This window comes from Pinus tabuliformis, chromosome 2_2 (genome assembly GCF_031772625.1).
Source record: "Pinus tabuliformis cultivar Carrire ecotype Pingquan chromosome 2_2, CPIR1, whole genome shotgun sequence".
NCBI lineage: Eukaryota > Viridiplantae > Streptophyta > Pinopsida > Pinales > Pinaceae > Pinus > Pinus tabuliformis.
Genome location: NC_142300.1, coordinates 462,804,340 through 462,819,587, shown reverse-complemented (window position 1 = coordinate 462,819,587; position 15,248 = coordinate 462,804,340).

Here is a 15,248-nt window from a genome sequence, read left to right as displayed (position 1 = left end):
CACTGTAGTTCAGACCACCACGGTTCCTGAACAGTCGAGTCAACAGTTAGACCCGTCTAGAGCTACCCTCCAGCCTTCCACTTCTTATACGCCTTCCTCCGATCCTTCTTCTTCGAAAGGTCAAGCCGCCGAAAGCGGAGCTCCCATAGAAAAGAAGAAGGAAAAGAAGAAGAAAGAAAAGAAGCAGAAGGAGCCAAAGGCGCCTGGGGGCAAGCAGAAGGTATCTAACGAAAACCCACACACAGCACGGACCGGGCCCAAATCGCCATGTGTCATGTGTAGAGGGAACCACTTCCACAGTGATTGTCCCAGTATTCCCCGGATACTAAGGGACTGGTCCCCTCGTTTGCACAGTTCGGAAGCGTCAACCTCTGACAACCAGGTTGAATGCTTACCGTCGACCAGCGAAAGTGAAGGTTCTAGACGACGGAGGGGAATGAGATCCCCCTGCGAACTGTGTGAAGGCAATCACCCGTTGTCCCTTTTTAGATGAAGCAAAGAGAGTTTTGGAAGATCAACCGGTGGCACCGGTGCTACTTCCTCCTGGATATCAAAAACTCGCGGAGAGTCCTTCGTTGGTCGAAAATACAGCTGCCCCGCTCATAGGGCCAGCTGAAGTGTCAGTCACTGAAAGTGAACCTACTGAATCCGGACCGGACGAAAGTCCAAAGGTCGAAGCGGCAGTTGACCCGGTTCTCCCTTCAGAAGTTTCATCTTCACACACCACAGTCACTGAGGATTCACCTTCAGTTGACACCCCTACCGAAGAGAATAAGGATGACACCGTCCATATTCTTTTCATCAACACTGATTCTGATGAACATCAGGGCAATGTGCCCACTCCTTTATCGCAGGAAGGAGCGTCGTCAGGATCATGTCCGGCCGTATATTCGGTCCCACCACCAAGCAACCTAGTTGTGTCCTTTGATTGGAACCAACTAGGCAGACCCCGGTTACCAGCCAGTATACCATTTAGAATTATAGTCCAAATATACCAAATGGTGATGGCTGGAACTATCATTGATGAAGGGGCATCTGTGAGTATTCTGTCCTCTATTTCTTGGAAAGCACTGGGTTGCCCGGCGCTTTTGCCTGAGACAAGAAATCTCTCAGGTTTTGACAGAGGAACCAGTCGACCATTAGGGATTCTACCTAATGTGCCTATTACCTTGAAAGGGAAGGCCGTCAAGATAAATTTGATGGTCGTCCAAGGACCCTTGGATTATAACCTACTCCTTGGACGGGACTACATATATTGCATGGAAGCAATAGTCTCCTCACTCTTTCGAATAATGTGTTTTCCATACGAAGGAAGAATGGTCAAGCTCGTAGACCAACTTTCGCTTCCGGGATCACGCATCGCGAATAGCCACATACCTATCCTCAATGGTCTTTTCGATCAAGAAGGGTCTCTACCTCCGGTTCTTCTTCCTGATGAAGGCGAGTGATTCGGGAAAAGAAGGCCGGAACCCAGGGGGCATGCATCCTGGTCTGCTCTAGAGGCAGAAGAAACCTTGGGTGTAAAGTAGAATTTCCGCGGAAGAATATGACTAGTCCGTACCCCGTCCCCTCCTTCATCTTTGAGAATCTTCCTCTGAGCCATGTTCGTGGAGAAGAAGGACAAGAAGACAAAGATAGACTGGGAATCTCAGAAGGGGCTGTTAGGAGTGGGGTTGTTCTAGAATAGGATTCTTTTGTCAAGGTTACTTGTTTGACAAAGGTCATTCAACTTTGTCTAGATATGTAGGCTCTACCGAAGAAGGGGATCCGTTTGCGGCAGTAAGTAGGTATCGTCTTTGGGTAAAAGGCCAACCTCACCCATTAAAACAAATGTTTTAAAGGATAAGTAGGGGCAGCCCCCAAAGAAAGAGATGCTATTTGCTGCAACAGATTGTAACCATCTTTGTGTAACCTAATGATAGACATCGCCGAAGAAAGAGTTTCATTTGCAGCAGCAAATAAAACCATTCTTTGGGTAACCAGAAAGAGGTAGGCCTCTCCCGGCAAAACAAATGTTTTACCTGCAAATTGAGGGGTAACCTTGAAATTAGACTTACACCTGGGGGCATGCAAACCTCTTGGAATGCAAGCACGGGCGGCTATTTTGTTTTTTAGTTTTTTAGGTCCTCCCTTTAAACCTGTAGGTCTAACCCGTTAAACTCGTAGGATTAGCCGATACCTGGCTTGCACAAAAAGAGGATATGGAGCAATGCATAGGGAGATGAAAGCTCTTTAAAAAAAAATATAGGAATCTTCCATGAGACCTTTCTACATTATGACTGGTAAAATCGAGCGGTTTTGGCAAAGTTCATGCTCGTTAAAAAATAAACGCAAGATCCGAGCAGTTTTAATGCGGAAATTCATGCTCGTTAAAAAATAAACATAAGCTTGTGAGCAGGCTTCCCCCAGTGTTCAAGCTCATTCAGAAAAAATGAACCGGTAAATAACCATTTGAGACCGTAAATTCATCAGCCATAAAAGCCTTGGTCGTGTTTGTGCACCGTCACCTCCACTTTTCATTTGGCCGATCATTCACATCCACTTGATTGTTTACCTATTTTGAGGAACAGCTGCGAAGAGTGATTTCACCTAGCCATCCTTGAGACACTGACGTGATTGGAAAATTCCAACCTGTACCTGGAATCTGCTGCTATCCCTGTTTATCACTCGTTCCTCAAAAGACGAGTCTTCTTTGAGCTCTTTTCACTGACTCGTAAAATATGAAAAGTTTGCCGAGTTTTTTGGCCTTCCAGCTCGTTAAAAGGACCGGAAGAGCTATCCCTCCTCTAGATTTTAATCTTTTTGGACCTGAGGGATTATTGCACAAAAAGATCGAGCGCTTGTCTAGTTCGGCTCGATAAAGATATCGAACATTCATCCCTTCTGTATTGTTTTATACTTTTTCGGACTTAAGGGATTAGATGACGAAAAAGGACCTTTGGAGTCTACTTTACGTACACTTTTCAGACTCTCTAAAAATGAAAAGGACCGAGCTGTCTTTGTCGCTGGGCTCGTTAAAAAGGGGTGATAAGCGACAAACTTGTCTATAGACGAGAACGAGTTTCCCTATCGCTAGGCTCATTAAAAACATAGCGATGGGCTTGCCCGAAGGGCAGGTTATAGATCAAGCATATGTTATCCTCCTCAAGCTTGTCAAAAATAAAGAGGTACTGGTCAGAAATGACTGGGGAAAAATTGGGAAGAACCTCAAAGCTTAATGGTAGCAAGTCGCTCTTGAACATGACACTTTTGCCTCCGTAAATATCGGGTTGGGTTATTATCATTCACCGGTCCCTTCACCATGGTCTCGCCATACCATCCATACATGGGGTAATGCTACCGATCCATCTCATCAGTGTCGTTATATGTTCAAGAGATGTCATTCAGAAAGTGTCAACCGGGTCCCATCCACTACCATACATCATCTTTCATCCTTCCATGACCGCCACCCTGAATCATATTTCACAGATCGTTTTCACCATCATCACCAGCTCCGTTCCGTGTCACTGATGTGGGATTCATTAAGGCCCTCCTTTAACGGATCACTTCTTGTCGACATCAGCTCACTATCCAAGAAGTTGATCTAGGAACACCCCCTCAGTACTTTGAAGCTTGCATGCCTCAATGGCAAGTTTCTCACTTCCGGCGATAGGTATACATTAATGACCTTCGACCGGGGGACTTTGCATGGTGTTCGACGTCAGATCCTATATTCACGCCACGTGAATTGTGCTGCAGTACCTTGAGGGTCATCATCATTATCGGTGATTCCTCTCGCGCTTGTTAACAGTTTACATTATTGACTGGTAATCAAGCGATGTCTTTCCATGTTCGACTTCAAGAAATTCTCACATGGATCGACTTGTACTTAGTGTGAAGATCGGAAGTTTGAAGACCCCGGATCTAGTTTCATCCATCCGGGCTGCGATATATATTCAGGAGATAAAAACATAGACATGTGCAGCAGATGATTATCCTACTGAAAGGATGATAATTAAAAGCAGAGAATTATCCCTCTCTTATCAGACGATCGTCTGTTTATGTACAGCAAATGTATTTATAAAGCTGAGCATGGGAAATGCCCGCCTCAGCTAGATCATGAAAAGAAAGTATGAAAGGATAATGTATTGTATTGTATTTTGTTACAGGTCACCTCCCGACGATTGAATGAACTTCGGATCCTCCTAATAAAGCATTTCACCCGATAAACGACCTCATACTTTAGGGGGCAACTGTTATAGACATTTTTGTGCCTCACAGCATGTAGCATGAAATGTCAATAATCTGAGGGATCCAAAGTCCTCAAACATGTTGTTCTTACCCTTAGAAGAACAAGGTCAGCAAACCACAGCTCTGCAAATCAGTCTTCCACTGAAAAAACACTCAAAACAGGTCAATTTTGGATCAAAGCAGCTGCTCCAAAGGGTACCTGCGTTGCATAGCAGGTGCAACAAAGCCTACCTGCGTTGCAAAGCAGGTAGGACAAAGGCTACATGCGTTGGGCGTAACTGGACATGTGGAGGAATCTTTTTCTCAAAGTGCCAGTGCCCAGGAAGCTTCCAGAAAGGCATGTGATCAAAAGATTCGCCTAATAATGAGTTAAGAGCTTCTAGAACTCCAAGTGGAAGGTAGAAACTCCAAGTGAAGGACTGAAGAACAACTGGAGTTGAAGAGCACAGCAAGTCACACATCAACATGACTTGCCTTCACTCCAAAACTCTATATAAGGATCTCATCCCATGGGATCTAGAGGCCGGAATTTAGCGCAAAGAATTGCTGTTGGTTTACAGTTGTGAGCATTGGGTGATTGCTTGAGGGAGGTGAAGAAGAGATTTCTCTCCGTCGGGAAGGTGATGCTGGATTGGACCTCGCATGGTTGTATCACCGCCTGAACCTTACTTCCATATATTAATAAAGCATTTGAGGTTCTTCTATTTGCATGTGTTTCAATGATGAATTGTCTTACTTGCATCTTTGATTTATGCTAATCCTTGAATCATTTATGCATGCATGCCTCTTGTAGTTTCCTTTTCTTGTCTTATTTGCAGGATCTCGTGTAGTTGGGCCCATAGAAAGACTTGGAGCTAGGAGCAAGAGGCAAACAAAGGAGATAGGATCGACCATTTGCGCAAGACATTGGTAAGTGGATCTATCCTTTTTATCTCTTGCATGTCATAAAGAAGAAACTTTAGATAGCTTTGCTTTCAGCTGTTGCTAAGGAACTGTCACCCTTAGAGTGGGTTAGGGTCATTCCGAGTTGGATACTTTCCCCCACAACACCTTTGCAGACCTTCCACAAATTTTGAAGGAAATTTATTCAAATCTAAGCATTATTGCAAGGACATGTGCTTGCTAGTTCAAAATTCAATTGCAGAGAATGGTACCTACGAGAAGGGAAACCGTACAAATTCCCCGTTAATAGGAATTTGACATACAATGCCAGATTATCCACATGATGATTCAAGATTTCATAGTCATTTCTTATGTTGTTCTTTAGGTATTGTGATAAAAATTTAGTTGACTTCCGAAATTTTATGAAAAAAAGAAATCATTGAAATAAATACTCGGAAAAAGTGGTTGATAAGTACCTCTTAAGTAGAGAAGGTCATTCTCTGATGAGGGAATGAAGCACAATTCAAGTCACTCTGCAGCCTATAATAGGAAACCCTCAGTGGAGGCCTCTTCATCTTGTTCGATTTCTATGGTGTTTATAGCGGACGTAGAGTTTGCAAAGGAAATAGAGCTTCAATAATGGAATATGAAAGGAAAAATCAGGGATTTGAGGCTTGTTGTTGGCTATGAAACTAATTCTAATTACATTAACTTTCTCAGCCATGCACCTACTAGTAAGAGAGCCATGATGAATCATGGCTTTTTCTTTGATACTGGAAACAACCCTTTCGAAATTGGGAATGAGAAGGCTAAATCTGAAATCCTATTTATGGGACTTAATCTTTTAGTTGATGTTATGGTTATGCTTTTGGAGAATCATGAGGCTGGTTTCCTTGAGAAAAGTATCCCAAAAGAAAGAGTGCAACCTGCACGAAAAAAATTAAGGAAAACAAGTTAACAAATCCAAGTATTCCATTCGAGAAACCAAATTATTTTCATTATTTTACATATGATAAGGTATATCATTCAGAAAAATAATAAATACTAAAAATAATATAAATGGTAAGACGAGAGTAAAAGAGCAACTTGCACAGAAAGAATTAAGGAAACCAAGTTAATAAAATCTAGGTATTCCGTTCGAGAAACTAAATTATTTTCATTACTTTCCATATGATAAGGTATATCATTTAGAAATGTAAGAATTACTAAAAATAGTATAAACGGTAAGACGAGGGTTTTTGTGCCTTGCAGGAATATAATAACCCCTGAGGGGACGACTAGGCTTTTGTTGAGCATACATGTCCTACAATAGATTTTGACGCTTCATCTAAATGAGCCGAGTTCATGCTTAAATCGAGTGCTTGGTTGGTTAGTATTTTTTTGTTCTACCTTCCTTTATGACTTTCCTTTATGCATCTTCAAAAAGATAAGCACCCACAAGAAACAAAGCTAGCAACCTAAAATAGAAACAAGGGAAAAAAGGAAGATAATAATATGCTAAGAACAAAGCCAAGATCTTTGAATAGAAAGCAATATGTTCAGAAATATAAGCACCTGCCAAGAACAAATCGAAGAACAAAGGCAATAGCTTGGAATAGAAAATCATCTACTTTGAGCATATCCTTTCTGATAATAAGGAAATTGGGAGGTTGCAAGGCCGGTAGGGCAAGCGTTGGAGATGCAGATTGCACGGTTGCAAATTTTCGTAGCTAGTAAAGGCATACAGCTTTGTGACAACTGACAACACCAGATCCAAAAGCAACCCAGAGGTGTATTATGGGTTACGGACTCATAATATTAAATTGTACAAATTAATGCTAGTTTCAGATGGAATTAATTCACTTGGGCTTAGGGGAACATAACATAGAATCATGTTTTCAATGTTTATTCTAAAGTATGACCTAGCTACGAGGCCAAATAAAATCTCCAAATGGTTGTTTAGACAGAAGACAAAATTTGCATTGGTTTACTTGGCAACTTTGGTTAAAAGCAAGAAATTTGTGAGAAATTTGCATTGGTTTCTGTGTGAAAATAATATGAATGCAAGAAACAATTACTATAATCCCTACAACCCCAAAGTGGCAGGGACTAATAAGATAAAATTATATTAGATTTTGTACCTAGCCATCCAATTGTTAAAGGCCCTAAAATAATGTTTTTGGTTTAGGTTCAATAATAGATTTCAATGTATGTTGATGCACCTAAAAGGAAAAATATCTCTTATATATGAGATTAATAGTGAAATAGCCTATGAGAATTCATCTATGAAATTGGTAGCCCTATAAAGAAAAAAATATGGGCATGGTAGGAAACAACAAAGGTGGGCCTCCATCCTTGAAAATGCAACAAAAATCATTTGGTGGGAGCTTAGGGTATTGTTGTATTGACAATTTTTTCCATGATATTGTTATATCAAGCATTGATTGTAATATTCATTCCCAAAGACACATATATCTAATGTAGAGAATAAACAATATGATGGTGCATTGTAGGATTGTAGGATTTGTTTGGAAACGACAATGCAGGATGGCCTGAACAAGGATATATATTTCAACTTTCTCTCAAAATATATCTTTATGAAGAGTGGGAAGTTGATGGATGGAAGGAATCTATTTTTGCAAAAGATAATTCTATCACTTCTTACTCATGTGCAAAGGATCACTGCTAGAGATTTTGGAAGCTATTTTAACTATATGTATCTATTGAAACCAAATTTGATCTATGTATTATAATTTTAGCATTCTAAATTACTCACACCAATTGCAAACAAATGTTGTTTCATGCAATAACATAACCATATAATATGGAAAAATGAGTTAGTATTAAGAAACAATTAAGTTATATCATCAAATGTCGAGACACTAGCTTTACAGACATGTCTGCAAAAATGTGGAAATGTAAAAGAATTCATGTCAAGTGCTTGGGATAAATAATAAAGAAAATTTCCTTATGTGGAAGATAGTGATGACAACATATACTATGCACGGAGACTTGAAGGAATCTGTTTAGTTATATTACTACAATAAAAACTTTGGGAGTGATAATTTATCCCTTTAGAGCCATATACTATACATGGAGAGTCCCTTGAATTTTCTTATTGCTTGACACAGCCTGTAATATTCCAAATGTCAAATTTTTTAATAGGTCTAGCACACGTAGTGTTCTAATTAAAAAAAGGCTTGCAATTAAAAACATCAAACATAAGGGGATCTGAAAGTGTGGCCTCTTATTTATATTAATAGTTGAAAAACAAAGATACATGCCCATACAAATAATATTAGAGCCCCTGCAAATGGCATGCACAACTACTCATTAAAAGGATAATTTAAGACATTGAAGCACCTTTGTGAATCCTGGCTGGATCCACCAGAAAAATTCACCCTAGGGTTTTCATCCCAGGATCAAAGTGGAACTGGCCACCTTAATTTCTCAACAAAACACAATAAGACAAACAAACCCAGAATGATCCAAATGCCTAGCTCCTATCTCCTTTTATAGGCTTGATGGACTCTCTAGAAACCTTATTTTATTATTTTCCATCAAAACCTGAAGGAAAATACCATAGTAAATACTATTGGCAGATTTCGTCCATTTTGACCATATCAAGAAAAGGGAATATTACAAATCCTCCCAACCCAAGATTGCTTTCCCTCAATCAATCCACATCTATCCATAGTAGATACATCTGTATACTGATATGAAGACCCCATACAAACTAGTGTGATATGCCATGCCTCCATGCTAAATGATTTTGAATGGATCCTTCGATACGTGGATCCCAAAACATCCTCCATCCAATCTTGCCCTCAATAGATTCACCTAGATCCCAATGCCACCTAAGTATTGGGACCTATGGCTTATGATACCACCTCAGCCCTCCATCACTATCTATGCCTGAGGGCCCATGTTGTGATATTCCCTTCGCTAAGAGTATCCTCCTAAGAATCATCCCATCAATAGAGTACCAACTCATAATCTCTCGCCAATCCATCCCATGGGAAGGATGAATACCTACACTTGGAATGGATCTACTTTGTTGATGTTGCTCGATGCCTAATTCATGTTGCTCCACTCGATCACTCAACATGATCCATTTGGAAAACTCTTCCTTACTCTCCCAAATGTATAAAGGAGGGTTGATAGTGTTGCAAGCTTTATCTAGGCACTCTTGTAGAGGGTTTCTTTGGAACTCCCAACTATACTCCTCTTGCTACGTTGTGAGGAACTTGAGGCATTTCTCTACACTAGACAACTTGTCTGCTGACTTGGAACATACCCCTATGATTTCCTCAATTTTTTTGTTTTCCTGTGAGATAGTGTCTCAGGCTGTCCAGAATTTATGCTTCAACATCATGAGATATGCCTTAAAATTCATGATCTTCCCCAAAAGTCCTCTACTAGTGATTTTGGAGCCCTTCTAAATGTCTTTGTACCTGTCTTCACTGAATTCCCAACTATAACAACTTCAACTTGAGCCTTTGACTGACGTTCTGGGAATGGTTCATATTGCAAACTATGATTATAATGTTGCCCCTCATGATCATGCTCATCATGTGATTTACTACTGCTAGCTCCTTACTCAGTTTTCCTTGGTCTCCTCCATCTGTGATGACAATGTGTTGTTCATCCTCTCCACTTGTCAAACATAGATGCATTGGTGGATTGCTATATATACTTGGTTGTTTATATTCTTTATGGACATCCTCTTGGAGACCTATGGACTCATTTGTATAGGAGTCTACCTCATCAACACCATTAGGTAGAATTTCCTAATGCACTTCTGAATGCTTCTCATCCTACAACTTAGTCTCCCTGAATAATATCGCATTGTTGTTCACCATCATGGAAATTAATAGACCCAACTATAGAAGACTTGCCATGATTTGAAGGAATCTCCTTTTTTCTATCCCTGTTGCCTCCTTCCTATCACCTAGACATGTATGGTTAAGTGCCCAATTTCCCTATAGATAAATCATAGTCCTCTCTGTCTTAGTTCAATCTTGCTACAGATTTTATTTCCTTTGTTCTTCCTCCGTCAACCTATCCTCTTTAGCTCCTTCGTAGTCAACACCCTTCTGAGAAATTTTATGTTTTTCATGACCAACCCTTCAACTTGATTATAGGTGACGTATGATACAACTAGCTCCTTTCCATAAATGGTCAACAATTTGGGTCTTAGTATCTTGTGGATGTTAGCATCTCCTTCTAAGAACAAGGACATAATATTTTTCATGCTTGTTTTGACACATTCTAGATGAGATGATGTAATGCTGGTGTAAAATTTTTGGAACACCTCAAAGGTTAAGTCATCACATTCCAGATTCAACATGAATGTGCCAAAGTGGAATTCTGCGATTAGTTCTAAGATTTTACACCACTTATGAAAGGTAGGAAGCATCATGTTATTCAACCCTTGAAGGGTTTCCACTATCAACTACAATATCTCCCTCATGAGATCATTATTGTAAGGTGGTAGAGGTAATTTTAAAGTTATGATCCTATCGAGACAAGAGGTAATTGTGAACTTGACCTCTTCACAAGGATGCTCCTAGAGTTTGGGTTGTATCAATGCAAGCATCGATAGCTTGAGAGCCCAACTGAGTTTCTTTCATCTGGTTGCCCCACCTTGGATATACATGTGTTTAATTCCTCTAACTTAGGAAGGAAATCTCCTGACCTCATAAACTAGAAGTCAAATCCAAGTGCAAAGAGCCAGTTCCCCGCTTTTTTTTTCCTTTTGTAGGTTTCTTGGTTGCTTGTGCTGAAAGATAGCATGGACTCGTTTTTAGAAGGGTCCACTGTTTTGTTTTCCTAAAATACCAAGTGCAAGTTCTTTTTTCCATCTCTCAATGTCTTCTAGTGCCTTCTCAAGATCCATCTTTCCACATACAAGGATATGTGATATCTTTAAGCAGAATACACTAGATCTTTTTTCCAACCAATTAAAAAGGAACCAAAAATAAAATTCCCCCCCAACACACAATGATAAAAATATTCCTCTACAAATAAATTTCCCCAACACCGTGAATCATAGTACATACCTTTGCTAATTTCGTCACACATCACCATCACATAATAACACATTAAACCCAAAATCACATCTCTTCATAAATGAAATGGACGTGTTTTTGATGAATATCTAAATAGAAATTTTCAAGAGTGGTGACGTTTAGGTCTAACGACACTTGTGTGAGTTTGACGGATGTTGACAAAGGAAAAAAAAGAAAGTATTTGAGAAATAAAATAGTTTCCATGTTCACCAAGGTAAAAAAAATTTAATTGAAAGTAAAATTCAGTTATTTCTTAATAAAAAATAGTTAATATGAGTTAGATATGTAAAAAATTGAATATATTTGTGGTAAAAATATTTCATTCTTTCTCAAGGCAACATTTAATCACAATATTTGAATATGTATGCTAATTAATTTGTTTCAAGATAAATTTATTTCATATATATATATATATATATATATATATATATATATCATTAATAAGAACAAGATGTGTAATTCATTTTATTCTTAATATAAAATGAGTATGTGACATTTAAAAATATTATTAATGATAAAAAAAATTCATTGTGGATCATAGAAAAAATATTTCAATGCCAAATGTTCTTATATTGTCATTTTTTTTCCTAAACATGTGTTGGTGGGTAGATATGTCATTCATTTTTTCAATCCTCTAGTGATGCACAAATGATTCAAAATGTTTGAAACCAAAATTATTATTACAAAGGATTTAAAATTATTGGCCCCTATAAATCTTTGAAAATTATCTCTTATAAAACATTACAACACACAAGTTATGGAGTGGAGATGGAATGAAAACTTGAAAAGAAACCACCCTACCAATGACAATGACAATCAATTTGTTTATCACCATTGTTCACATGAAAAGTCACTTGATAGAAAAAGGAATGACAACTATAATATATTGTAGCCATTGAAACCACTATAATCAAGACAGTAAGAACCCTTCATTCATTTTACATGTAAATAAAATAAGACCAAGGTCATGAGACACGTATTCAAAGATGAATGATGGGCAAACATTATAGTGGGCATCACTTGTGCTTTATTAATGAATGGAAATTTGCAAAGGCATTGGCAAAGAGAAGAGGCAATAATTGACATTGAATTATGAAAATAAAGGAAAATAGGAGAAATTAAAGTGAATAGACACAAATATGCATGCAAGGAAAATTAGAGGAAAATGAAGAAAAATGAGACATCAATGATAAAAAGGCATCAGAGAATTAGTTCACAGCTTTTGGTCATTACAATTTTTAGCCAGTTCTATCTTCTTCTTTTTTCAGTTTAGCATTTGGCTCTCTCACACTCTTGCACACTTAGAGTATTCTTGGAGCACTCTAGAATTCAATTGGAACTGGAAGAAGGAAAACAAGAAAGCAAAGAGAAAGTAAAGGAAAGCAAGGAGCGCAAAGAGACAATTGGATCAACAACTACAACATGATTACTTTGCAGGTAACATGTTCCATGTGTGATCTCCTTGCTAGTTTTTGGATGCATGATATATGCATGTGATTCCTTGTTGATTTGTTGTCATTGGCATGGGATTTTCTTGGATTGACAGTGGTTTTAGCCTTGCCTTGTCATTTCTTGGATAACCACGGTGTAGTGGGTTCCCTATTTGTTTTCTGATTCTTTCTCAGGTTTCCTATGGCTATGGGTTGGAACAAATTCTCTGGAGCCCTGGAACAACTTAAGTGCCCTGGCGTCTATGGGTTGATATGGGAGATCTCTGGAGCCCTATAAGAACATGGGATGTTGGAGGTTGTGGTTTCAGTTACTAATTGATAGAGCCTTGGATAGCTTGGGTAGAGATCGATCTAGTTGTTGTTAGTGATTTCTAGACAATATAGGTGAAATCATTGTGGTTGAGGGTTGAGGTGTGTTGTAGCGGCTGCAACACCCTCCAAAATTTTGGCCTGCATCCAAATTTTGGAGCCTTCCTTGGTTTTTTCACTTGATGTTCGAAAACGCTCGGGGTCATCCCATGAGCTCTTGTCAAGTTTTCACACCCTTTTCATTTGATTGATCAGTGATCGTCTTTTGGCATGTTGATCGCTATGTCATGCTTGCAAGTTTGTTCTAACATTTTGAAGGTTTGTCTTTGTGTGTATGATTTTTTTTTGCTTTGTCAACATCCGTCAAACTCACACAAGTGTCGTTAGACCTAAACATTCCACAGGTGATCGTTGTATAACTTTAAGGCACATCATTGAAAAAGTTTGGGAGAAAGGAAGAATTCTTTTGTTGCTTTGTTGATTTTAGAAAAGCATTTGACTCAGTTCCTAGTGATAAGATTTGACACAGAATGGAGGAACTTGGTGTTCCTAAACATTTGAGAGAAGCTATGCATAGGCTGTATGAAGAGGTGAAAGTCAAAACTAGAACTTCAGTAGGCATTTCTGAAAGTTTTAAAGTGATATTGGGGTCAAGAAAGGTTGCACATTGTCTCCTACCCTTTTTGGTTTATATATCGACAAGCTTGAAGAGTGATTAAATACGCAAGGGAGTGATGGTATCTATTTGGGAAAGTTTGTCATAAGGCTTCTTTTGAATGCACATGACTTTATTCTGATGGCTAAATCGACTCTTGGTTTGCAAGAGCACTTACTATCCCTTGAGAATTTTGTAGAAGTGTGGGGATGCAAGTCAATATCAGCAAAACAAAAGTAGTGGTTTTCTCTAAGAAAAGAAAACATAACTAGCATAAGTTCTACTTTGAAGGCAACATTCTGGAAAACGTTGCGGATTACAAATACCTCAAAATTGACTTCAACAAAAATCAAAGTTTGGATGGTTGTAGAAAGAAAATAACTTTGGGGGGTTGGAAAGCATTTTATGATTTTCAAAATAGGTGCAGAGAGGCAGAGTTATGAAACTGGAAAACCACTCATACTCTTTTTGGGCTTGTAGTGTTGGGTCCCTATAATACTAGTGATTACCTCATTACTCTTGTATTTTTATCCCTTATTAATATTGTTGTGCCCCTATTGTCCCCATATTGTTATTACTGTGCGGCCCCCATAGAATCCCTACATTGTTATTTTTTGGCTTTATATTATTATTGTTAGGTCGGCTGGGTTATATTGTACTCCTTAGACTCCTATATATAGAAAGGAGGTTTTGTCATTTGAATCATCGAAGAATTGTTCATTTATGTAATGTAAAGGAGGTTGCCCCCTCGAAGAGGCTGAATTCTAAGGCATTGATCTATCTTTTCTATCTTTTTGTGAGCTGGTTTCATAACATGGAGTGATTCTGATGATTCTCTATGGTTGTGAACTATGGACCAGCAGTACATCTGACATGCAATGGAGACAAATTGAGAAAATTCAGAAGCGTTTGATTACAAACAAATTCAAGATTAAAAGTGCAGTGCCTTATGCTATCTTGTTAAGTGAAACAAGGGTTGCTCCTATTGAAGCAATTGCTATGGTGCGAGTCATAAGTTATTTAAAAAAATTGAGCAAATGGAAGAGGGTATATGGCCTAAGGTTGTTTTTAATGACAGATTGTGCAACAGATTTAAAAGAAAAAACAAAAAAACAAAAACAAACAAACAAACAAACAAACATGGATGTAACAAAATAACAAATGGTTTAGTAAATGGGGCATTTGCTTGAATGTGTGTCCCATAAACAACAAAGAGATAAAATCTTTTGTTATGGATAAGTTCCACAAGGGTATTTGGGATAAGAAGCTAAGAAGAAAGAAAAAATACTATATTGAAGTGTTTAATCCCACTCAGTCATCAACCAAAAGCATACATAGAGGCCAATATCTCTTGGAGAACCAAAATTCTTATTGAAGGACTAATTCTCATCAACTCCGTTGTGAAACAGGGAGTTGGAAAAGGCCAAAAGAAGTGTGGGAGGAAAGAGTATGCAATTTTTGTTCTTCCAGAAAAATAGAAATAGAAAAACATTTCACTTTATAATATGAGGCCTTCAAAGACAACAGGGAAATTTATGCAAATATGCTGACAGCTACCTCTTGGGATAATCTATTTAGCAAGGGGTTTGTCGAGAAGCTCAGAGTATTTATTATGAAGATTCATAGAAAAATGGCCGAATACATCAAGCAAATGAAAAAGCAATACGTTAA